The sequence below is a fragment of the Thermobia domestica genome, chromosome 9, assembly GCF_964235325.1.
Source record: "Thermobia domestica chromosome 9, izTheDome1.hap1.1, whole genome shotgun sequence".
Taxonomy (NCBI): domain Eukaryota; kingdom Metazoa; phylum Arthropoda; class Insecta; order Zygentoma; family Lepismatidae; genus Thermobia; species Thermobia domestica.
This window is the reverse complement of record NC_137462.1, coordinates 89514075-89538781: the sequence shown is the minus strand read 5'-3', so window position 1 is coordinate 89538781 and position 24707 is coordinate 89514075. Positions and strand designations below refer to the sequence as shown.

At 36.4% G+C, this 24707-nt stretch overlaps 1 protein-coding gene across 9 annotated transcripts in view; it reads left to right on the top strand.

Moving 5' to 3' along the window:
- The window catches only part of rdgB (retinal degeneration B), a 461056-nt gene that overhangs the window by 23042 nt on the left and 413307 nt on the right, over window positions 1-24707 (top strand). For all 9 annotated transcript variants that reach the window (XR_014133053.1, XM_081771516.1, XM_081771512.1 and 6 more), the window contains one exon: window positions 14748-14853. The gene's annotated coding sequence lies outside the window, so the exon portion shown is untranslated. The remainder of the gene's footprint in view (window positions 1-14747; window positions 14854-24707) is intronic.

Here is a 24707-nt window from a genome sequence, read left to right as displayed (position 1 = left end):
CTGTAGATTGGGACGCTTTGACCACACCAGCAACTGCTCTTTCCGATAAATAAGGATTTTGACGCAGCAATGCAGTAACCCTTTTCTCCAGCTTCGGTTGGCTAGTCCCCGGTTTTCTACCTGAGCCAGGTTTTCTTTCAACAGTTAAATCTTGTGCGTACTTTTTAATTACATTTTGCACAGTAGACCGAGGGTATTTTACGAGTTTGCTTAATTTATTTAAGGACATACCTGGATTTTCGAGGTATTTGTTCACAATTAGTTTTCGTTTTTCTAACTGACTCATCGTTCTTTACCACAGTATGCACACTTCACAACTGACAATCTATTCGTGAGTAAGATCGACAGTCTGCCCTTGCTTATGCACAGTGCTGCCAATGTTCATCTTATATACTAGAAAATATGGAGGGAGGAAAGTGGCCAGGTTTTTTCTGACTCATTCTTTATATATATATATATATATATATATATATATATATATATATATATATATATATATATATATATATATATATATATATATATATATATATATATATATATATATATATATATATATATATATATATATATATATAGATAGATAGATAGATAGATAGATAGATATCTCTTTTTGTCATTTCAGTATGCTAATTATTTATTTTCTTAGCGGCAACGTGCAGATGGCCTATTGTTCTTGTCAGACTATACATGTTACTCTATGTCAGAATGAAGAAAAAATAATTTTCCTTGTAAGCACAGATCTGAAGGACGTAAGGATCTAAGTTCGGTTTTTGGACTTATACTCTAGAAGGCATTGTAGGTTTTTGTAACCAAAAATGTACAATAATGGGATGTGTACAGTTTACATATAGCGCTTGTTGTGGAATCTGAAAATAAAATCAATAAGGTGTTAGAAAACTTGAGAAAAATCTGCTAAATATAAGAGAGAAAAATAAATGTAGAAATTCAAAAGCATTTGTGATCGGAACGAACCAGTTAGTATAAGATATACAAGGTGGCCCACATCAAAGTAGTCCGGCATGTAATATCGGCTGAAAGAGTAGAACATGTAAACACTGGCTTATCTGCATGTTACAAGAGATGCTGAAAATTGCCCTCGTTAACGTCGAGACAGTTCTGAGCACGTTGCAGCATATTGACTGACACCACTTGTAGCTTTTCGCAGATGACGCTCCGGATGATTTGGATAATGTTTTGCTGCAGTTCATCAGGGTATAAAGGTTATTAACATACCTTCTGCACTAGGCATCCCCAGATATAAAAATCCGGGGAAGAAGGGGACTGCGAGTCCCTGCATACTGTGCTCTCTTCTGTAAGCAGTTCATGCACCATTCACCTGTGTCCAGCTCCTTCAGTTCCTGGACACATGTTACTTACAATATTATTTCAGTTTCAGACGTCAGCACACTGTTCGACTTTTGCAGGCATCGTGAGACCTCGCGTTCGGATATGTAGTTTCCGTCTCCTCACATTCACTAAAGATCCAGTTGGACGCCATTTTTGCACAAAATTCTGAATTCAGCATTTCGCATGTGGTTTTATTCCTGAATACCTGGAAATGAAGCCTCTTTTGTGTTCTTAATTGACCCCATCCGCACAGACTCTTTCACTATCATAATTTGCTGCTACATGGAAAATACCATCTTTTTGACGCGACTTGTTCACCACACATAAATAGGCAGAGAATTCCAGCTAAATAACTGGGCATTGGGCGACAGGCCGGCATCACATCGCGGCGTCAGACAGAAGCAGATTTCGCGAAGTGCTAAACAACTTCGCAAGCACACCGGCATCAGCTAGAATTACTCAGGAGAATTACACAATTATTTACTCGTCTCTGGTATTACCTGTCTTGCGACTTTTGTGTGGATCACCCTGTAGAAGTAGAAGGGGAGAAAAATGAACAGAATGAATATAATTTTCGATGCATTGGCTGAACATATTAGTGAGAATGACATGAAGTCAACGTGAAATAGAAGTAAGGATACTGGGGCCGCGGTGGCTTAGTGGTAGAGCGTTCTCCTCTGGTGCTTGGGGTCCCGGGTTCGATCCCAGCCCCCGCCAAGTGAACTTTGTGGTGGACAAACACCGTGTGCGTGGGTTTCCTCGGGGTTCTCCCGTTTCCTCCCACTTTCTTCATTCCACCATTTCATTCATTACTCATCATCACCGTCTCCTTTAGCCTAACCGGCATAACCGTGGGGCGTAAAAGAAGTAAGGATAGGAATCGTGAAAGCATTTAGAAAGAAGAAAAAAAAACTGTTTTGTTGACCCTTGAATAAAGAGTTAAGAAAAAAAAAAACTCTAAACTGCCACAATTCAGCATATGGATGTTCATATGGATTATTGTACTTTATGGCGCAGAAACCTGGATATTACGCAACAGCAGTGAAAAGACTGGAGGCTTTTGAAATGTGAGTGTGGTGGGTCGAAGGTAAAATGAAACCAGAAGTGTTAGAAATAATAGAAAACTCGAAATATAATAGTATTTTTTATAAATATAATAGTAATGATAAACTGATGGTACAGCCAATGGAGGACTGTGGTTGACTAGATGACAATGTTCATCGCATCAATTTACAGGTCATCACTTCTGACTGCGAAAAGCTGATGAGAGACATCCACATTGTTTTATTATTATTATTATTATTATTATTATTATTATTATTATTATTATTATTATTATTATTATTATTATTATTATTATTATTATTATTATTATTATTATTACTAGCATATATTACCCGCTTCCCTGGTGTTGAAGTGAAAATTTAAATACACAACTCCGTATCTCATGTGTGTAGTACCCGTGAAATATGCTGTTTTCGTTTTAAATGGCATCGATTTAACCAGTATCGGAAAGATCATTCATCATCTCGGCGACCCCGAAAACCATGGATTTGACACTAATATTGGTCATTTTCGATCATTTATATATATATATATATATATATATATATATATATATATATATATATCCCTTCCCCATATTGCGGGCCATGGCATCGGAAGTGTCACCGTTCATCTCAGCGCCCCTAAAAAATGTGTAATCAACACTAATATCGGTCATTTTTCGATCATTTTTAAATATCTCTTCCTCCCCTCGCCCAAGTTGCGGGGTTGAATTTGGATTTAAACGGGATCGAAAGTATCACTGTTCATCTAAGCGACCCAGAAAACTATAAATTCGACAGTGATAGTGGCCATTTTCGATCATTTTTATATATCTCTTTCTCCCCTTCCCCCAAGTGGCGGGGCTGATTTTGGATTTAAACCGGATCGGAAATGTCTGTTCATCTGAATGATCCAGAAAACTACGGATTAGACACTAATATTGGTCATTTTCGATTATTATTATATATACACCTCCCCTTTCCCCTCCTCCTTGCTGCGACACACGGCATCAGAATTGTCACTGTTAATCTCAGCTACTCCTAAAACTATGGATTCGACACGAATATTAGTCATTTTCAACCACTTTTAAATATTTATCCCCCTGCCCTACGTTGTACCCTTCCCCTCCCCAACTATCAGGCTGAACTTGGATTGAAGCAGCATCAGAGGTGTCACTGTTTCTCTCATCGGCCCCGAAAACTATGGATTCAACTCTAATATCGGTCATTTTTGATCATTTTTAAATTTCTCTCCGCCTCCCCATCCTCTACGTTGCATCGTCAAACTGAATAGCCTTAAGTAATCCCTACCACTAAACTCATGTATGTTGAAAATTTGATTGAGATCGGTCGGGTGGTTCTAGAGTGATGAAGTCACAAAAGCAGTCATTTTTATTTTTATTTTGTTTTTACATGTATCTCTCCCTTCCCCCTCCCCTAGGTTGGCTCGTCAAAGTGAAACGATTAAAAACACCCAAAGCCCGACCCTCATATATGTTGAAAATTTGATCGAGGTTAGTGGGTGGTTCAAAAATTATTAGGTTTTATTAGTTTTTATTTATACGTCCCCCTCCTTACCCTTAGGATCTACCATTAAAGTGAAATTACAAAAATGTTTCCAGATCCGAAAATCATGTATCTTGAAAATTTGATTGAGATCGGTCGGATAGCTCAAGAGTTATTAATTTACAAAAATAGTCACTTTCAGTCTTATATAAATTGATTTTTATATATCTCCCCCACATTCTCCTCCCCTACGTTGCTCCGTCAAATTTAAATCATAAAAACGATCTCAGGCCTGAACCTCATCCATGTTACAAATTTGTTCGAGATCGATCGGGCGGTTCAGAAGATTTAGAGTCACAAACATAGTGATTTTCAATTTTTTATATATATATAGATTATTATTATTATTATTATTATTATTATTATTATTATTATTATTATTATTATTATTATTATTATTATTATAGTGTCTTTCTGAAACCTTTTTTTTTTTTTTTAATATTTTGTAAACAGTTTCAACTATACCGCGAATAATGTTTTATTCTTGTATTTTATTCGCGATACTTATTTTAAATGCATGATAATTATGCTTCTTTGTATTTTTCACTTTTTAGTAGGCATTGCATGTTTTTATTTTATTTTATTTTTTTTTTTGAACCAATATTTTATTTCATTTTACCAATTTTTGTATGATCAGTTGTATGTTATGTCTATCTGCATGCGCCCTATACTTGTATAAACTCTTTTTTTCTTTTTCTTTTTTGGGGCCCTTGTGGCTGTAATGCTGTTTGTTCCCAATAAACATTTCAAACATTATTATTATTATTATTATTATTATTATTATTATTATTATTATTATTATTATTATTATTATTATTATTATTATTATTTGGGCTAGGAATTAATTCGTGCGGGTGGACAAGAGATGGCGCAACGAACGGAGCGTCCCACAGTTCCGTGTATCCTCACATGTGTTGCAAACCCCTGTCATCGCGTATCGTTCGTAGTATAGGGCAGTGGATTAAAGCGTCAACAACACCAGTTTGTAGTTAAGTGAACATGGCACAATTTGTGCCTGATAAAGTGTTTTTGCGGGGTGTCCTGCTGCATTACTTTAACATGCAGAAAAGTGCGACTGAAAGTCATCGTATTTTGGTGGAAGTGTATGGTGATCATGCTCTAGCTGAGCGAACGTGTCAGAAGTGGTTTGCACGGTTTAGAAGTGGTGATTTCGGCTTGGCAGACCAAGAGCGAGCTGGACAGTTAAAAAAATTTCAAGACGAAGAATTGACAGCATTGCTCGAGCAGGATTCGTGTCAAACGCAGGAACAACTTGCAGCAGCATTAGGCGTTGATCAAACAACAGTCTCCAAACGCTTGAAAGCCATGGGAATGATTCAAAAGATGTCACATTGGGTTCCACATGAATTGAAAGACAGAGACGTTGAAAGACGAAAAACCATTTGCGAATTGCTGCTTCAGCGACAGAGCAGAAAGGGATTTCTGCATCGAATTATTACGGGTGATGAGAAGTGGATCCATTACGAGAACCCTAAACGAAAAAACGCCTGGGTGAAACCAGGTGAACCAGGTCCATCACAACCAAAACGAGATATTCACTGTGCAAAAGTTATGCTGTGCATATGGTGGGATATGAAAGGTGTGGTGTACTATGAGCTGCTGCAACCGGGTGAAACTATGAATGGAGAACGTTATCGACGACAATTAATGCGTTTGAAGCAAGCTCTGGCCAGAACACGACCAGAATGGGAGAACAGACATGATAAACTTATTGTTCAACATGATAACGCTCGCCCACATGTCGCAAAACCGGTCAAAACCTATTTAGAAAATGTCGGATGGGAAGTTTTACCCCACCCGCCGTATTCACCAGACGTTGCTCCTTCGGACTACTACTTGTTCGATTGCATGAACAACGATTTGATTGGACAGCGGTTTACTTCTTCAGAAGATATCGAAACATGGGTCTCTGACTGGATCGCTTCCAAGGATGAGGACTTCTTTCGCCACGGAATCCGTACATTGCCTGACAGATGGGCGAAAGTGGTGGCTAGCGATGGACAATATTTTTCTTAAGGTATTTATGTATTTTCTGTTTGTACTACAGCTTCAATGTGTGCGTACCAACCGCACGAATTAATTCCTAGACCAAATATTATTATTATTATTATTATTATTATTATTATTATTATTATTATTATTATTATTATTATTATTAAAGATATATGGAATACATTTTACAAGATAAAAATTGTAATGACCTTACGTATTCCTAGTAAACCGAAATAATTTCTGATATTTCGGATGCTTTTAGCAAGTCTTCATTTTTAAGAACCACAATGGCTTAAATTTGTTATGCAGGAAGATCTTCTCATGCTTTTTGTTTCAACATCAGGTTTTTGTTTTGTTTTTCAATTTATGTACGAAGTAACGTCATAAATGAGAATGTGATTTGGTTATACTGAACTTCGTATTAGTTTCATGGATGTCGTTTGATAGTGTAGAAGACCATATCAAGACGAGTTTCAAGAATAAATTAATACTTTCAAATATCTGTTAAGATAAAAATAACAAATGTAGAACTGGGTAATACAGTTATGGAACATGTAGGAATCTGATGCTCCCTTTCTTTTCTTTCTTTAAAATACATTACTTTATAGAAACTGAAAAATTTTTCACTGATGTTGAAACACTCGCTAAAAGTATCTGAAATATCGGAAATTATTTCAGTCTACTAGGAATACAAAAGGTTAGTACAATTTTTGTCAAGATTTTACATATTCGGTGGAAAAGAGTCGGAAAAGGGAAAAATATTCAAAAGTAAATTCTAATGATTGTGAATTGCTTTTTTGGATATAGTGGATATGAATCCTTCAATTTCTGTGATTTAGCTGTATAATATGTTAGAAAACTATGATCTGTCCGGAAATTATAGAGTTTGAGACAGAACGAATGATTGAACTGTTGGAAGTTTGTATAAGATATAGTTGTTTTGATTTGAGGATAAAATATATTTCCTGCAAAATAGCTCAGCTCTGTGGAGCCCCTTGTCTCAGTTCCTTACAAATAATGTCCTATTTTAGTTCGAATCAGAATTTCCCAAAGATCTAAAGATGAAATATACTAGATATTACTTGATAGCAAAACATAGATGGTGTTTTATTGCGCTTCTTCACATCCTTACAAACTTAGGCTAACGTACATAATTTTTGTCTTTGTGTTCTGGAAAATAACGAAAAATGTAGTTATTAGCAGTAATTTAATAATAATAATAATAATAATAATAATAATAATAATAATAATAATAATAATAGGATCAGTGATTTATTTGTGGATTTTGTAGAAGGGGGAATATATGTATATATATATATATATATATATATATATATATATATATATATATATATACAAGATTGTGTTCCGTATAACAGAACAACTTTAAAGTGGGGTTGGGATAACGTTATTTTTAAACCTATCCAGTTTGAAATTATAGTACTAGTTTGATAGGAGACTCCCAAGTTCATCATTTTTTAAACTTTTTTTTAAAAAAAAAAACAGTTTTATGATAAATACGAATAGGTACGTTAGATAAGATTTGGTTAGGTAGATTAGATTGCATGCGTTAGTTACCTTACTACTTTTTGTTCTACTGCTGAGGACAAGTGTAAAGCATCCAGTAAAAGCCCTATAGTTGCATTGCAATTTGCACATCTTGTCATAACAAGTGTCACACTCCTACGTGAAACGGTTTTCCTATGAGAAGTAATTCTTTAGTCTGTTCTAATTTGGTCCTTAAAGACCAAATTCCCCTCCCGAACAATAAATACAACAAAACGTAAGAGTTTACTTTGGGCAGAACAGTGATAGGTACACATACACTTGCGTCTAATTTTATTAAGTACAAGGGTGAATCAAAAAGTAAGGTGAATTGTTGATTTACAGAAAAGCGTACAGAGATACGTCGATGAAGCTTTACTATGTTTGAAGTATGGTATCACACTATTATTCGAAGAAGGAACCGTAGTTGTCTAAACATTTATTCCAACGTGGCACCAAATCATCCATGCCCTGTCCAAAGAAATGTGGTTCCCGATTTCCTAACCAGTTACGTCTGTCTCTGTCAGCGTCTGGAAACGCTGCCCACGGAGATGTTGCTTCAGTGGGCCGAACAAATGGTAATCCGACGGGGCTAGATCAGGGCTATACGGAGGGTGATCGAGAATTTCCCACTTGAATCCGCGGAGGTGTGTACGGGCCTGTTCGATTGTATGTGGACGTGCGTTATCATGCAGTAACAACCCGCTCTCTCGAAGTGCCCCCTTCCCCCGCCGTTTCTGCCGTATGGTTACTTTCAGTCTGTCCAGGGTTTGGCAGTAGGTGTCTGCATTAATGGTCGTACCCTTTTCCAGAAATTCAACATGAATAACACCGAGACGGTCTCAAAAGACAGTAGCCATTGTTTTCTGGGCAGATGCTATTGTCTTGCATTTCTGGGCCTGTGGTGACGATGGATGTTTCCATGTCATGCTCTGACACTTGGATTCAGGTGTCCGGAAAGGTATCGGAGTTTCATCGCCCGTTATGATGCGATGAAGGAATGAATTTCCTTCGTCGGCATAACGTGTGAGGTGGCTCACGGAAATTCCCATTCGCTGGTTTTTGTGTTCGTTACTCAGAAGCTTGGGTACCCAGCGCGCACACACTTTTGTGAAGCCCAGTTGGTCATGGACGATACCGCTTACGGAACCATAAGAGATATTCAATTCATTGGCAATGTCCTGCAACCACACTCTTCTGTCTTCACGAATCATGGCATCGACGACAGCCACATTCGTGTCGGTGATGGACGTTGATGGTCTGCCACTTCTGCCATCATCTGTGACAGTACTCCTACCACTTGCAAATGCGTTACACCACACGTACACTTGTTTCAGCGACATAACACTATCTCCGTAGACCTGCACCAATTCTCGATGAATATCACATGGTTTTGTTCCCTTGGCCCAGAAAAAAAGAATGACACCGCGCACTTCCTCCTTGGTGTAATGTTCCAGTCGTTGTGCCATCTTTGAGTTGCTCTCAGCACCAGACGGGTAGACATAGAATGTTGTACAAGCCGTCACACTTCTATTACCAGATTACCTGTAACATGGAAAAGAATTAATTAGCTACACACAATACTATGGGTTTGACAGGCAATTTCACCTTACTTTTTGATTTATCCTTGTAGAAGGAGAAAGACGCTACTAAATGTCATTCCTTATTATCATAAGTGAGTTTTCGTACCACTTTGCTCCTTGTACCGTACTTAATAAAATTAGATTCAGGGGTGTGTGCACCAACCAATGTTCTGCTAAAAGTGAACTTTTGGCCAACAAAAAATACTGGCATTAAAATGAATCCAGAATTGAACAAAGACAGGGATAAGCTGAAACATGATTTACGGCATGTTATTTAACAATGTCTTTAGAAATTAACAATACTTTCACATCGTACCTCACATTAGAATAGTGTAGCAATATGAAGTTGTTTTACATAGACTACCGTCTTTTTCCCAGTTGGTTTGTTAGTGGTAGCATGATGTCATGATGTCCATTTCTTATCCAGCTGATGTCATACTTTTCTGCGTTGAACGAGGTAATATCTGGTCCATTAACGTTTATAAAAAGAATAAATTCGAGGGTTTTTACAGATAAATGGTTTCTAGTAGCAGTATGCTGGAAGTTTAAGCTGGAAAAGCCTCTCTCACACTTTGCAGAAGAGACTGGAAGAACACTGATTTCCCTGTTAAGATTTTGTAGATTTGGGCCAATATTAGGTTTCATCTTATGCTCTCGAAATTCCTGCAGAATTTTGGCTGAATCATCAGAGGAAACTTTTAATTATTTTATTTTTTATTTTATTTTATTTTTGAAATTTACATCACTTCTTTGTCGCCGTTTAACATTCTTGCAGACAATTATTCTCGCCAATTGGATTGTAGCAAAACCTTTTGGAAAGATTCATACTTTCACATATTTTAACTATGGAATCACAAACCTCTCTGCCTATTGTTACCTATACTTAAATAAACCTTAAAATATATTGCTACGCACCTGATTAACTACAGTACGGAGATACACCATGAGAACAGATTTATGAGACACAGTGGAGGATTCGTCCATCATTAGCACGAAGGGTTGATCGGAATTCGCAAGATACTGGGTCATTTTTCGTCCATTTCTGTAGCTATAAAGTCAATAATATTTAAACACGTAACCTTAGAGTAGAGAACTTGTTCGTGGTTCATTCCATTTATTTCTTATTATCTAATAAAATGCACGGTAAACGACAGACGATTTTGCGCAATAACATAAGCAGTTCTAAATATCACAGTTGTCTTTTCAACACGATTTCATTCACAGTTAACACGAAAGCCACTTACTTTCTTACTTTGTGTACCGGAATTACTTGTCTTTTAATCGTCAGGAACTTTTTCTTTATTAAAATATAGTCTAATATTCATTTCCTTATGTTCTTTTTAAGGTGCTTGTCCACGAAGAATGTACCAATTCTCAACTGCAGTGACTGCTCACTATATTATTATTATTATTATTATTATTATTATTATTATTATTATTATTATTATTATTATTATTATTATTATTATTATTATTATTATTATTACTACTACTACTACTACTACTACTACTACTACAGGGTGTCTATCGGTCACGAAAGTCATGAATGTCACGAAAAAGTCACGAAATCAGAAAACGGTCATGAAAGTCACGAAAAAGTAACGAAATTAGCTTTTGGGTCACGATTTCTTTTAACTGTACAAATGTAAGTCCAGATTGAAAATTTTTGTTCTGTGAAACGTCAAAATTCACCATAAAAAATGTCTATGGCCGGCTTTAGACGCTACAAAATCGCAAGCAAAGTACGTTTCTATCGCATGGATGAAAATTCGGCCTAATTCGCATGCAAATTCGCCCTTCAAAATGTTAGGAAATTTTATGGTTTGGTAAAGAAAAGGTCACGAAAAAGTCACGAAATTTCATTTTTGACTTTTAGTAGACACTCTGTATTATTATTATTATTATTATTATTATTATTATTATTATTATTATTATTATTATTATTATTATTATTATTATTATTATTATTATTATTATTATTGTGTTACTCGGATGAAGTATGATAGTCAGTGGTATCAGCTGCAAGGTTTTTCTTCAAGAAACAATTCTATAAACAAGACCAGCATAGCTCGCAACAATAAACATACTAAAAAAGTAAAGAATTGTTACTAAAATATGGAGTTGAATTATTATATTTTAAAATCGATTGTATAGCCTAAGAAAGGTGGAAAATATCTTCCCAGGCTGGGAAGATAGAATTAAATCTAGAAACAGGGAAACCAAAACTTAGAAGGGGGGAAATTCCCAGGCTTCCCTGGCTACAAATAAACCCCTGAATAGGATGGTTATTCATCTAGATGACAATAGCCAAAAATGGATAGGCCTATTAAATTTTTACCACTCAAGTAACCATCGAAGAGTGATTTTTTAAAAAATACTGTATACGTACAGCTAATAAACTGGGTAAAAGTATAGAGAAAATATCGCACGAATTACAAAAGTTATTTTAGGAAAACTTGCTGAATAGGGAGATGAATTAAGTTCCATGTTCATGTAGTAAATTCTACATTTAGATTACATAATAAATGCATTTCCAACTTTAGGCCAGTCAATGAAGGGTCGAATAACGAAAAAAAAAAAAAAATGTGGAAAGTTGAAACAAATTTTATTTTCTTCATAAAAGTGTCAGTAACAACATACTAATTTTTCACCCTCTACCACCCCGGATTTGGTCGCCATCTTGGAAAATTGCATCAAAAATTAGTTTTTTTTTTTTTTGTAGATATCTCGCATGGAAAGCATTTTAGGGAAAACATGTTATTACAAAAAATAATCTACATTAAATTCTCTACAAGAAATGTTCTCTTCATTTTTTCTCTAGGATGCACCGTTTAGATACTACAGGCGTAACTAAATACGCGTTTCTCTTTAAGCATCGCTTTGCAGTAGAACCTTAACGAAAATTTTCGTATACTATTTTGTTTTAGTGATTTCTTTTTAATATAAAATATAAATTAATATATTTTTCATTCATTACAGACGTGACTACGGATAAGTAATCAGGTCTATTGGATCATCTATGTTCAAGATGTCGTCAGCTGAAAAGTGTTTTATCTGCGAGAGACTTCTCAGTGGTGGTGTTCTATGGTAAAAGAAAAGGTACTGAAAATATTAGTAGACTGCAATATTAAAGTAAAAGATGGAAAGGAATGCCAACTTAAGGGACTGAAAAGTGTTACGGTTCATGAAAAGTGTAGAAAAGTTTGCAGAAAAGCAAGAAGTAGCAAAGGGTTATCATCACGACGTACTTCATCACCTACACCGATGACCCTTAGGTCAGCGTCGAGACCATTCAAGTCAAAGATTCTATTATGGGAGCAGCCGACAGAACAAAATGACGACTGAGGCAAAGAAGTTGATATTAGGATTGACAGTGTTCATGATTTAGTTGCTCCTGAAGCCAAATACCATTCCTCATGCATAAAAAAAGTTCTACATGATTTCTGCTGGAATGAAACGTGGTCGTTCGAAAGATAATGTTGTTTCAGACGCTATACTGATGCTTTCAACTACCTTAAAGCTAAGAAGGAAGAGTGTCAGTTTTCATTCAGTAAAGTTTTTCAAGATTATGATGATGCATTGCTAACTGAATAAACAATAAGAACTAAACTGAAAGAAAACACTCAGAATATATTATTATATCAATAAATAAAAACAGAAAGCCTATAGTTTGCTTCCGTGATTTAGGACATAAAATTCACACGGATGCATGATATGATCATCAAAAGCTTAAAAATGTGGACGAAGAGAAGCTGAGCTTCAGAATCGTAATGAGAGCTGGACAAATAATTGCTGAAGATATCAGGTTCCAGATTTACGAAAGTGATGAGTATCCATCAAGAGATAATTTTTTGAATGATGTTAATTCATTACTTCCTGGGACCTTAAAATTCCTTCTCGACACCACTATCTTGAAAAACAAGAAAGGGAATACCACCAAATCGGAATGAAAATCTATAAAAATTTCTCACGTCATAATTGCAGCAGCAGACCAAAATCGTTTTTATCCCCATTGCAAATAGGACTTGCGGTGCATCTTAATGAAAAGTATGATAGCAAGCATCTTTTTAATGTTCTCTCTTTGTTAAGACTGTGTGCATCATAATCTGAGACAGCTCTCTTTCAAGTTTCGGCTCTTCTTCATCCTCAAGACAAACCTGTGAACAATTCACTGACGCAGTTCGTGTTTGATAACGCTGATGTCAATATTTTTACTCTGGATGGTACAGTGCTTTCCACAGGATGAGAGGAATATAATGTGTTATGATTCCACTTCAAATCAATCTATCACAAGACTGAAGAAGATCCCGCCAGCATCTTCTTTCCGTATGACATTATGGTTTCATTCCAGAAGAAATCGTGTAGAACTTCTTCATGCATGAGGAATGATATCTGACTTCAGCAGCAATTAAATCATGAACATTGCCAATACTCTCAATCACAGGTATTTTATTCTGTCTCTTTAAAAATTCATCTGATGTGCATTTTCCACAAAACAGGCAGGCTTCTTGAAAATTAAAGTATAGTATTTCTTACCTAAGGGTTATCGCCGTAGTTGATAAAGTACGTCGTGATAGCAACGCTTTGCTACTTCTTGCTTTTGTGTATACTTTTCTACACTTTTCATGAACCGTAACACTTTTCAGTCCTTTAAGTTGGCATTCCTTTCCATCTTTCACTTTAATATTGCAGTCTATTAATATTTTCAGTACCTTTTCTTTTACCATAGAACACCACCACTGAGAAGTCTCTCGCAGATGAAACACTTTTCAGCTGACGACATCTTGAACATAGATGATCCAATAGACCTGATTACATATCCGTAGTCACGTCTGTAATGAATGAAAAATATAATTATTTATATTTTATATATAAAAAATCACTAAAACAAAATAGTATACGAAAATTTTCGCTAAGTTCTACTACAAAGCGATGCTGAGAGAGAAATGCGTATTTAGTTACGCCTATAGCATCTAAACGGTGCATCCTAGAGAAAAAAAATGAAGGGTACATTTCTTGTAGAGAATTTAATGTAGAATATTTTTTGTAATAATATGTTTTCTCTAAAATGCTTTCCATGCGAGATATCTATTAAAAAAAAACTAATTTTTGGTGCCATTTTTCAAAATGGCGACCAAATCCGGGGTGGTAGAGGGGTGAAAAATTAGTATGTTGTTACTGACATTTTTATGAAGAAAATAAAATTTGTTCCAGCTTTCCACCATTTTTTTTTCCTTATTCCACCCTAAATCATCCCTTATTGACTGTCCTACTTGAGCATTTAAAAAGTTAGTGACTTAAATGTCGTAAGTAGAACCAAAGTTTGGCACGAATAGAACAGTTCGATAAATGTAGGTTGATTTGATATGGTTTACGGGCTGTATTCAAAATTTTGTTTTGGTGAGTTTTAAATTTCGGAAGTCAGGTAATGTTGTTCATTCCTTTCTTTTATTTTTCATTGCTTGTGTACTTTTTTGGTCTCGAAATAGTGCAAGTGATTAAGTGATAAAGAGTGAGTATGTTCCTTTCCTAAAATATTGTGATCAAAATCATTCCTGCATTTAATTCGTAATGTGAATGTCAACAGTTTACAAAGCACATAGTAACAGTGTAATTCGATAATCATTTTTGTTTTTACTTTTAGAATATAAGGCGTGAAAGACTAGTATGTGAAATTTGAATTGCTGAGTTCATGGGTACCTGTACAGGAAGAGATGAGAATCGTGAACGAGTTATGTCGTGGTCTTGAGGTGAGTATTTACTACTCTTTATTTATGAAGTGATAGTATATTTTATTTTTGACAGAGAAAGCAGTTTTGTTGCAAGTTTAAGAAATGAAAAGCGGAAACTACATTCCAGTGAAACACTAAATTAAAGAAAAATAATATACAAAGGATACTGTAACCGCTGTGTTCGGGTCGCTGTTCGGGCTGCCATTTATTTGTAACCAATTCGAGGTCTCTGTTCGTGGTTCTGTCCTCCGTTGTCCTGCCAATAAGTATTCTCCTGAGGCCTGTACTTACCTGGATAGGACGATAAAGGACCTCTCCAAGAAGGTATTACAAATTGTTTCCAAATTGCTCGTCGGTCTCAATGATGAGATGAGCATTAGGTGCCGAGAGGTTCGGATGTCTTGTCCCGAAAACCTCACGGACGATCAGACGGTCATCGAGACCATAACGCACACAAACATCATTCACACAAACAACGAAAACACACTGGATTAAATAACACTAGACTTATTTATTAGAATACTATTATATATATATAAAAAAAATATATAATGAAGAGAAATGAACACAACACTTAACACAGAATATGTATAATAATCTTCATTACTAAAATCACACTTTGCCTTTTTAATGCGCTGTAGCCCTTTATATTGTAAAACTTTGTGTAATTTCGTCTCATATAAGGAAGAGGTAGAGCAGTTAATAAAAAGAGTGTCCGGAATCGACTCCCACTACCAGTTTTTATTATAAAAATCCACTATATAAGAGTATTTGTACAAAATACTATACAATTTGTTCTCTATTTTAAAGGGTAAGTAAAAGGTAGTCTTTAGACCGTAAGGTCGCAGACAGGATCTCCAACAGAGCCCCGAAGCAGGCAAAGTGGAGTGGAATTAGGTTCCCAAAGCTCCGAAGCAAGCAGTGGGTAGGTTAGATGGCCAACAGAGCCCCGAAGCAGGCAAAGTGGCTGAGGTTTGGATTCCCAGACAGAGCCCCGAAGCAGGCAAAGCCAGGAGAAAGGATAGGCGTAGTCCCGTAGCAGACTAGAGGCCCTGGGATAGGTTACTCCTAAAGTCCCGAAGCAGACAGTAGGAGGGTCACCAGAAAACTGGTACTGAGCTGGATTCTTCTGCCCAATTTATAGCGTCCCTTGGGTGGCGGTGGCGCTTCTGCTTCGATTTTGACTTCTGCTCCGTGGGACTAAACGTCGTCTGCAGGTGATTGCAGGTCCTCCTGATGGAAGTTCCTCTTAATGAAACACGTGGTGGTGTTTATAAACACTTGAGGCGTGTATTTGTTTACAAACAACTTCACATGGGATATTACAATATATATGAGATTATGTTTGAAATTTCACTATAAATACTTCTCTCACACCATTGACGCACTTGGGGGATTAGCACACTGGGGGAAAAGTTGCCGGGATAATCCCACGTAGAAATCCAGTTGCTGCGCCAAACAATTCTGAAGCGTTAAGATGAGTCTTCAGCACATAAAAAAAGTCTCCAAAGTAGAATGCTAATGTTGGAGGGCGCGTTTATAACTGACAGGTACGCACAAGGTACGTGAACCTGGGACTTCACTAGTTGGGGGCTAGCCGTAAGAAAACGTCCTTCGCCGGCTAATAGCTTGCGCCCCTTAACACAAAGTCAGACTTAATTCCCGACGCAACGTGCGTGGTAGCTGCACACAATTCCGAAGTTAAATTCCCCGAGCTTAAAAGTTTAAAATACGAGCTGTAATTGACGACTGAAGAGAGTTGACAGTTCATTCTAAAAATCACTCAGTTAACTCACCTGTAAGCACATACAAACAGAATACGGAAAATAATTTATGTTAATTTTAGTCCACTGGCCACAATGCACGAGACATTGCGATAACTCGGGCGTGAGAAAGTACAGATAAGGAACTGCAAAAGCAATGTGACTGGCGTCACTCTGGTCACTCGAACATCTGGTCAGCTAGTATTTCCATAAATGATTAAAGAAAGCACTCAATTCAGTTCCAAATAACTGCAGAATATATACTGTACATATTAATAAGTCAGGGAGAAACATTGAAAAGGTTCGTCGCACACTGAAATGTTCTCACCGAAAAGCAATGTTTTTTTTATATATATATGAAAAAACAATGAGAGACTTCTTTGTCCAGTTGCGTGGGAAAGAAGCAATTCCCACCGAAGAAAGAACTTATTTGCGTCGCAGAATATAGTATAAATAAATAAAAAAAAAAATAATAATCACTGTCTTTACGAAATATACAGAGCGTCCACAAAAAATACTTCTATAACCTCGTAGCGGTTATAATACGGTCACTCACAGAAATGATTAAGTATTTTTAATGTTTACATTGTAGATTACTTGCCACTTCACAAAAGTGCGTCAATGCTATCATAATTTTCACAATATTTTTTATTGTAATTACAGTTGAAAATCGAAAACGTTTTTTGTCAAAATCTTAATACGTGTTTCCATTGTGCGCACCATCATATGAGATACATTAAATCATTGTAGAAAGATAAGAAAATGAATTATTTTATTTTAGTATGAAAGTAAATGTAGACATTTCGTTACACTTATTGTATTTCAGCAAGCAATAATGAAGTGTCAAACCTACTCAGTGTACTCCTTAGGTTTTTTCAAACGGAAACCTGACCTGATATTGCACATCTATATGTTAAATGAAAATGTGCAATACCATATTTGTCATATAGTGAGAGGAACTGAAGATGCTGCAGTATTGGAAACATCGAAACGTGGAAGAGGTCTCTACATCAGTAATAATATAGGTGACATGGACGGGAAAAGGCACATCTGTGGTACCTTAATGTCCAATACTATGATCGTGATATAACGTATTTCGAATATAGAGGAACAGAATTACAAGGCGTTGAAAATTTGACTTTTCTTTTTAAATGCTTTATTTCGAAAAAAATATTTAAATAGGTATCACACCCAATGGTATAGATAGTTCTCAAGAAACATAGTGATCATGCCGTTTACAGCAATTTGATGTCTCAAAATTCTGAAAATATTAAAACAAAGGTAGAGATTGCTATGCTGTTTAAAATGACGTATTTGTGTGAATTTTTTGAAATTATTGTTGTTTTCATTTACTTGGGGGTAGGAAGAAAATTTAATAGAAAAAAATGTGGAGGATTGCATAAAGAACTTAAGTTTTAACATTCGGTGCAGATACGTTGAACAATATGGCCTATAGATGAATGTACATCAGACGGACAGACATCGAAAAATTACTTTTTCGGTCTGTAGGGGTCATGAAACGTTTAAGTACGTTGATATATCGAATTTGATTTTTTTAAACGATAACCATATTTTCTTCTCTCCTATCACTGCTCGAAAGTAAGAAGATGGAACATATTCTTGGAACACAGAGTCGGTTACAAAAATCTCTTTTCGATATCTCTTACCTTTTAGTCTATAAAAATCAATATGAAATCGAAAGTACTAGTACATTTCAACTATTTCTGGTTTAAGTCAGTCCCCTCGGCTGGAAAAGTGATGGCTACAGTTTTCTGGGATTCGGAAGGGATAATGATGGTGAATTATCATCCAAGGGGGCGGACAGTGACTACGGAATACTATGCAGGTTTTCTACGACAGCCGTATGATAATATTCTGCAGAAGCGTCGTGGGAAACTGATAACAGGTGTGCTTCTCCATCAAAATACTGTCCCTAGTCACAAATCAGTCATCGCAGTGGCAGCAATTCACGGTTACGGCTACGGATTGATCCTCTACCCACCTTATTTGCCTGATTTGTCACTTTTTGACTTTCACCTCTTTCCAAAGCTCAAAAAGAAGTTGAAAGATACTCATTTTGACATTGATGATGACGTTATATATGCTGTAGATGGAATTGTACACACTTTCGACAAATCCTTTTTTACCAGCTGTATTAACGCACTCGAATATTGATGGATAAGATGTGTTGACTTGTGTCTGGGAACCATGTTGAAAAGTAACACCATCCATGATCTCTCTGCAACTCCGTTCATGGATGGCTTAGAATTTTTGTAACAACCTTCATATTTCTATGGTGTACTCCATATTGGAAAACTACTTCTCTTTATGTATTACCGTTTTGCACAGGAAATGGGAGATTTTTACTACTTTTGGTTGATATGTAAGAATGAAGGTCGAATTAACAAGTTTTTGTTTGGACGCTCAATGGATACTAAAATATCGCTTCTTGATATCTCTTACTGCTTTTGCTCTATGAAGACCAGTATTTAAACTGGAAGTAATAGTAAATTTCTTCTATTTTCGGTCTAAATAGAGAGGTACAGGAGAAGATAGATTTTTTTCCCTAAGAATGAAATCCTACTGAATGAAATCAAGAAAAAAACTCTCGGTCGGTTTTTTATTACCCTTTTTGTTCTTTGGCGATCAACGATCAAACTGGTAATGATTGATTGATTTCAACAACTTCCGTTTGAATAAAAGGTTAACGGAGGAGATGGAAACCTACTTTTAGGACGTTGAATCTATTCCTAAAAACCGCATGTCGGTACCTATTACCTGTTTTAACTGTATGGAGATCAATATTGAAACCGGAAGCACTAGTAAATATCTTCCTAGTAATACTTCCAGATTTATTAGTGTGTTATGTATGAAAATGACATACTTTCTTGACATTCCGAATCGATTCCAAAAACTGGTTGTAGCTACCTATTACCTTTTTTGTTGTATGATGATCAATGTTGAAACCGGAAACGGTTAATTTCTGCAACTTCCGTTTTGAATAGAAGAGCAATAGAGAACATAAAACGCATTTTTGAAACTCTGAATCGGTTACAGAAAACCGCATCACGATACCTTACTGCTTTTGATGTGATATCTTTCAACGCACGGACAGACGGATCCGACACTTACACCTTACACTTAGCATAGTTTGGAAGCCTAATGATTAATTGTCATAACAAATAATGAATTCTTTTTTGGGGCCGCGGTGGGTCAGTGATAGAGCTTTCGCTTCTAGAGTATGGGGTAGCTGGTTCGGTTCTAGCTTACGCCAGCTTGGCTTTGTGCTGGGCAAACACCGTGTGCGTGGATTTTATTTGGGTTTTCCATTTTCTTCTACTTCTCATTCCACAATTTCATTTATTACTATTATCTTAATCTCCTTTAACCTTGGTGGATGATAGACGTTAAACTAAGAAGAAGAGAAACATGTTCTTTTGATCGAAAGGACAAAGTTGTGATGAGAGGCTTAAGCAGACATAGACTGATTTTGTTCTAAAAGAAAGAGATACAGGCTACGAATTTTTTATTTATTTATTTATTTATTTTTATTTATTTTTATTTTTTTATTTTATTTTTTTTTTATTTTATTTTTTTTTTTTTTTTTGCGAGGATTACACCCAAGCACTGGGGAGAGATGGGTACTGCTGAGATAGAACGTAAATATTATCATATGTAAATTTATTACAACAAGTAACAAGACATTTGTAGACTATTTTGCTTGTTTTCCTGTTTTCATCAAGAATAATTCAAGAAGTGTTTTCTCTATTTATCTGAAAGCTCTAAGTTTAGTATTGAAATCAAGATTACTTTTCAGCAAACACTGGGCTTGCTTGGAAGAACTATCTGCTTACAGACCTCACGTTAAAGGCCTTTCGTTAGAGTTAAATCACCTGAGCAGATTTGGGAATATTTTCCCTCTCTCCTGTAACTTGAAAGACAAAATTCTTTATCTCATGGTTGTACTTCAAGACGCATGCCCCTTTGTTCGACCATCGCCCAAATCATAAAAGAAAATTCGATTCTAGAAAGAAGTGCATAAACTAACTAACTAACTATATGACCTATGGAACCCGGAGGTTCAGTGCCGCGTTTACAAAACCTCTCCACTGACTTCTGTCCTTAGCCAACTGGATCCAGTTTCTACTTTGTATTCCTATTTCTGCGAGATCCATCTTAATATTGTCCTCCCATCTGCGCCTAGGCCTTCCTAATGGTCGTTTCCCGATTTGTCTTCCAGTTACGACTTTGAAAGCGTTCCTAATTTCTTCCATTCTGGCTACATCATCTGCCCACCTGAGCCTCCTAAATTTGATGATCCTAACAATGTTCGGTAAACCGTATAAATTATGTAGTTCCTTGCTATGAAGTTTCTGCCATTCCCCATTTCCATTTTTCTTGGGTCCGAATATACGTCTCAGAATCTTGCTCTCAAATACTTTCACTCTATGTTCTTCCCTCAGAGTAAGCGACCATGTTTCGCAACCATACAGAACAACAGGCATGATTATCGTTTTATATATTTTAAGCTTCAGATTCCTCGACAGAATTCGCGACGACAAGGGACTTTGAAATGAATGATAACACGAATTCCCTGCTTGTAGCCGACATTTAATTTCTTCGTGAATATGGTTTTCGTCTATTAATATTCATCCTAGATGTTTGAAAGTATCCACTTTATCAAAAATATTGTCGTATTACGATTCCGACGAACTTTAATGTATTTAGTTTTCTCTGCATTTACTTCTAAACTCATGTCCCTGCAAGCGTTTAATATGACTTCTGCATTTCTTTCTGTTGTTCTTCTATCATCCCCTATTAGATTTACATAACTAGCATATGCCATAACCTGGTGAACTGATGAAAAGAAATCCATGATAAATTAAAATTACCTACATGTAGATACAATAGAGTCTTAAATGTACTGCAGTATTTTCTTGTCGCCTACATATATATATATGGCAAGGAAAATAGTTCCAAATATCGAAAAGTATCACTTGTATACATGAGAAACAGAAAGAAGGCTCAAGAAATAAATGCTTAGAAAGTTCAGGAAGGCTGCAGGTGCCATGTCCCTTTCTACATGCTGTTCCTGGGTTGTATATACGTATACATGTTAGTGACGCTGTTCGAATTCACCTCTAAATATCGCAAATACATTTTTGGTCTTCACTTACTTACATTCGTTCTCAACCACATATATCCATGCCCTCTATGCTTCTCTAGCGCTAATGCGCACGCCTTGGGTACACGGGTACCTAGATTTTATTTCTGCTAATGGAAGAGCTTTGAAATTTGAAAGAATTATGATGGTTCGGATTCCATTTCAAATTGCAGGTCCACTTCTCGCATTGGTTCGGTGTTGCAAAGAGACGCTAAATTCCAGCATACACAACAACACTCGTGACAGCGGCTCTTTCGAGTTCTAAACCCGCTGTCACAAATGTATGGTTTTAGAATATATAGGCTTATAGAGTTATATTATTTTTTTCAGCATTTTTCTTTGGGAACAATGCCCCACGTCCTTTTTGATGTAGGTATGTTTAACACTTATATCTAAGTTAGATAAGATACACTGACCATACCTTATGGCTGGAGGCATGGCATACCACATCTACACACAAGTCACTTAATTTCTGTAAATTTTACGATGAGCTCGGATCTGACATTCAATGACATCCCAAAGATATGCAATTGGGTTAACATCGGCTGAGTTCGGGGGCCATTGCAGTAATTGAAATTCACCGCTGTGCTTCTCGAACCACTGCAGTACAACATTGGCCTTATTGACATGGAGCTTTGCACTGCTGAAAGATGCCATTGCATGCTGGAAACATGATCAATAAGAATGGATGTAAATGATCAGCAATGACCTATCTACAGGTAGGAGCCTCACGGTGTTCTCTACACGCACTGCTGGACCCATTTATGACCATGTGAAGGTTCCCCAAATCATAATAGAGCCATCACTGAACTGTCATATTCCAATTACGCACGTCTCGGAAAAGCTCTTCCACTGGAAGACGACGAATTCTGACGTGGCGGAATCCCATATCTAATGGTGTATTTTGAACGCAGCTGTTAATTATGATACACTTTGTGCCCTATCCTGTTGTATCAACTTTTGACAGTCTACACAACATCTTTAGTCACCCGCTTCCACGCGTTGTCGTTTGGTGCTGGCTTCACCGTCTTTTACCCAACTGTGGAAGACTTTAACCACAGCAGCTCGCGAACACTCGACAAGTCGCACGGTTTCTGAAATTCTCGTGCCAGCTGTCGGACCAGTATCGCTCTGATATATCGCTGGCCTTCCACATTCTAAGCACAGACACACTGAGTGATATCCCTGATCGTCTGGCAAGCTGTTCTCTTTTGCCCTGTGACTCTTATGTCAACCCAAAATTTCCTTCAAAAAGTAGTGATTGGTCATAATGTTTTTGTTGGTTAGTGTAATTCATTTTCTGTTCATTACTAGACCGTTTTCTGGCTTCTGTCAGCAGTTTTCGATTGGTTTGACGCAGCTTTCCATTCTTCGCTTTCGTGAGATAAGCTTTTCATTTCCGCATTCTTTTCTTCCCTTCATCTTGTATTATTTTATCCATATGTTTCAATCGCAGCCTTCTGCCATTCTCTTCATAGCTAATAGCGTAATTCCTCCATAATATGTCAAACATTCTATATATTCTTCTCGAGAACTCCTTTGTGGCTATGTAGTTAGTGTACGCGCCAGTAGGATATGGTGATCCAGATTCAATATTAATCTGTATGTCTACGTCTTATATAGCCTTGGTGCTGAAAGGGCCACTAAACTCCAAAACACCAACTAACTAATCTTTTCGAAATATTTTTCAGTATACTCTTTTTATTTAATCTCATTTCCAGTACTGCCATTTGATACCTTTTTCACACTTATATGATTTTAAACATTCTTCTGTAACACCACATTTCGAAGGTTTCCAATCTAGTTTTCATCATCTTCTAGAGTTCATGCCTCACATCCATACGTCAGTCATTTCTTCAGTCCTATGTCCATGTTTACGGTTAGAAGATTCTTGTTTTCTTCGAATAATATCTTCGTCTGAAGTATTCTAGGTTTCACATCTTGTATGCATCCATCATCGCTTGTTATTTTACTCCCAAAGTAAATTGCTGCACCTCTTTCACCAGGTGGTCTATTTTGATCATAATTTTTTCGTCGTTTCTTGTCTTGTGCATCTCATTACTTTAGTTTTGGTCTTGTTGATCTTCATGTTAAATTTGCAGCTAAGCACTTGTTGCATTCCATTTAGACTTGCGTCTTTTTTTTTTTTTCCTCAATGTCTGCAAAGAACATGATGTCGCCCGCAAACCTAAGCATGTGTATTTCCTGTCCGTGAATAGTTATTCCGTGTCTTCTGAGCTGTAAATGCCCTTGATTTCTTTTATTGCTTCTTCAATGTAGCGACTAACTCATTTGAAACCAAATTATTATTTTTCTGATTTCTTTCACTTTAAGAAGTTAATTTAGTTTATTACTGCGTAAGTATCCCGAAAATACAATAGTTTAAGTTTTCATGCGCATCAGATGTGACTAACTCTCGGTCCTATAAATAGGACGCTGGTCCTTTCTATACACTAGAGAGGACATATTTTTAAACTAATTTTATTCTATTGTTTCAGTGAAGCAATTCAACTTTTTACCGCTAAATGCCTCAAGGCATTAGTAGAAGACAAGATACGTCGATTGTCATTACATTTGACAATGAGAACTTACCTCCTAGTCGAACCTGTATTCATATGAACTCTGCATATTTACTCAACTCTTTGAATCAATCAATGGATACTGAGACTCGCGATTGCTTTGGAGAGCACCGGTTGCTCTGAATGTCAATTCACGAAGATGTATTAGCAGATCCCTACTTGCGAAGAAATGCTCAAAATATAGCACATGACTTTTTGGATCATCTACGAAATCTAGCATATTGAGAACCACTCTGGAATCTAAAGAAAAAAAATTCTCTATCATTATGTATATTGTCGCTAACATTCTTCTTTATTTTCATATCCTTTCCACAGTAGAGATCAAATTTTTATAACAAACTTTATAATTGCACAACTGAAGATGAT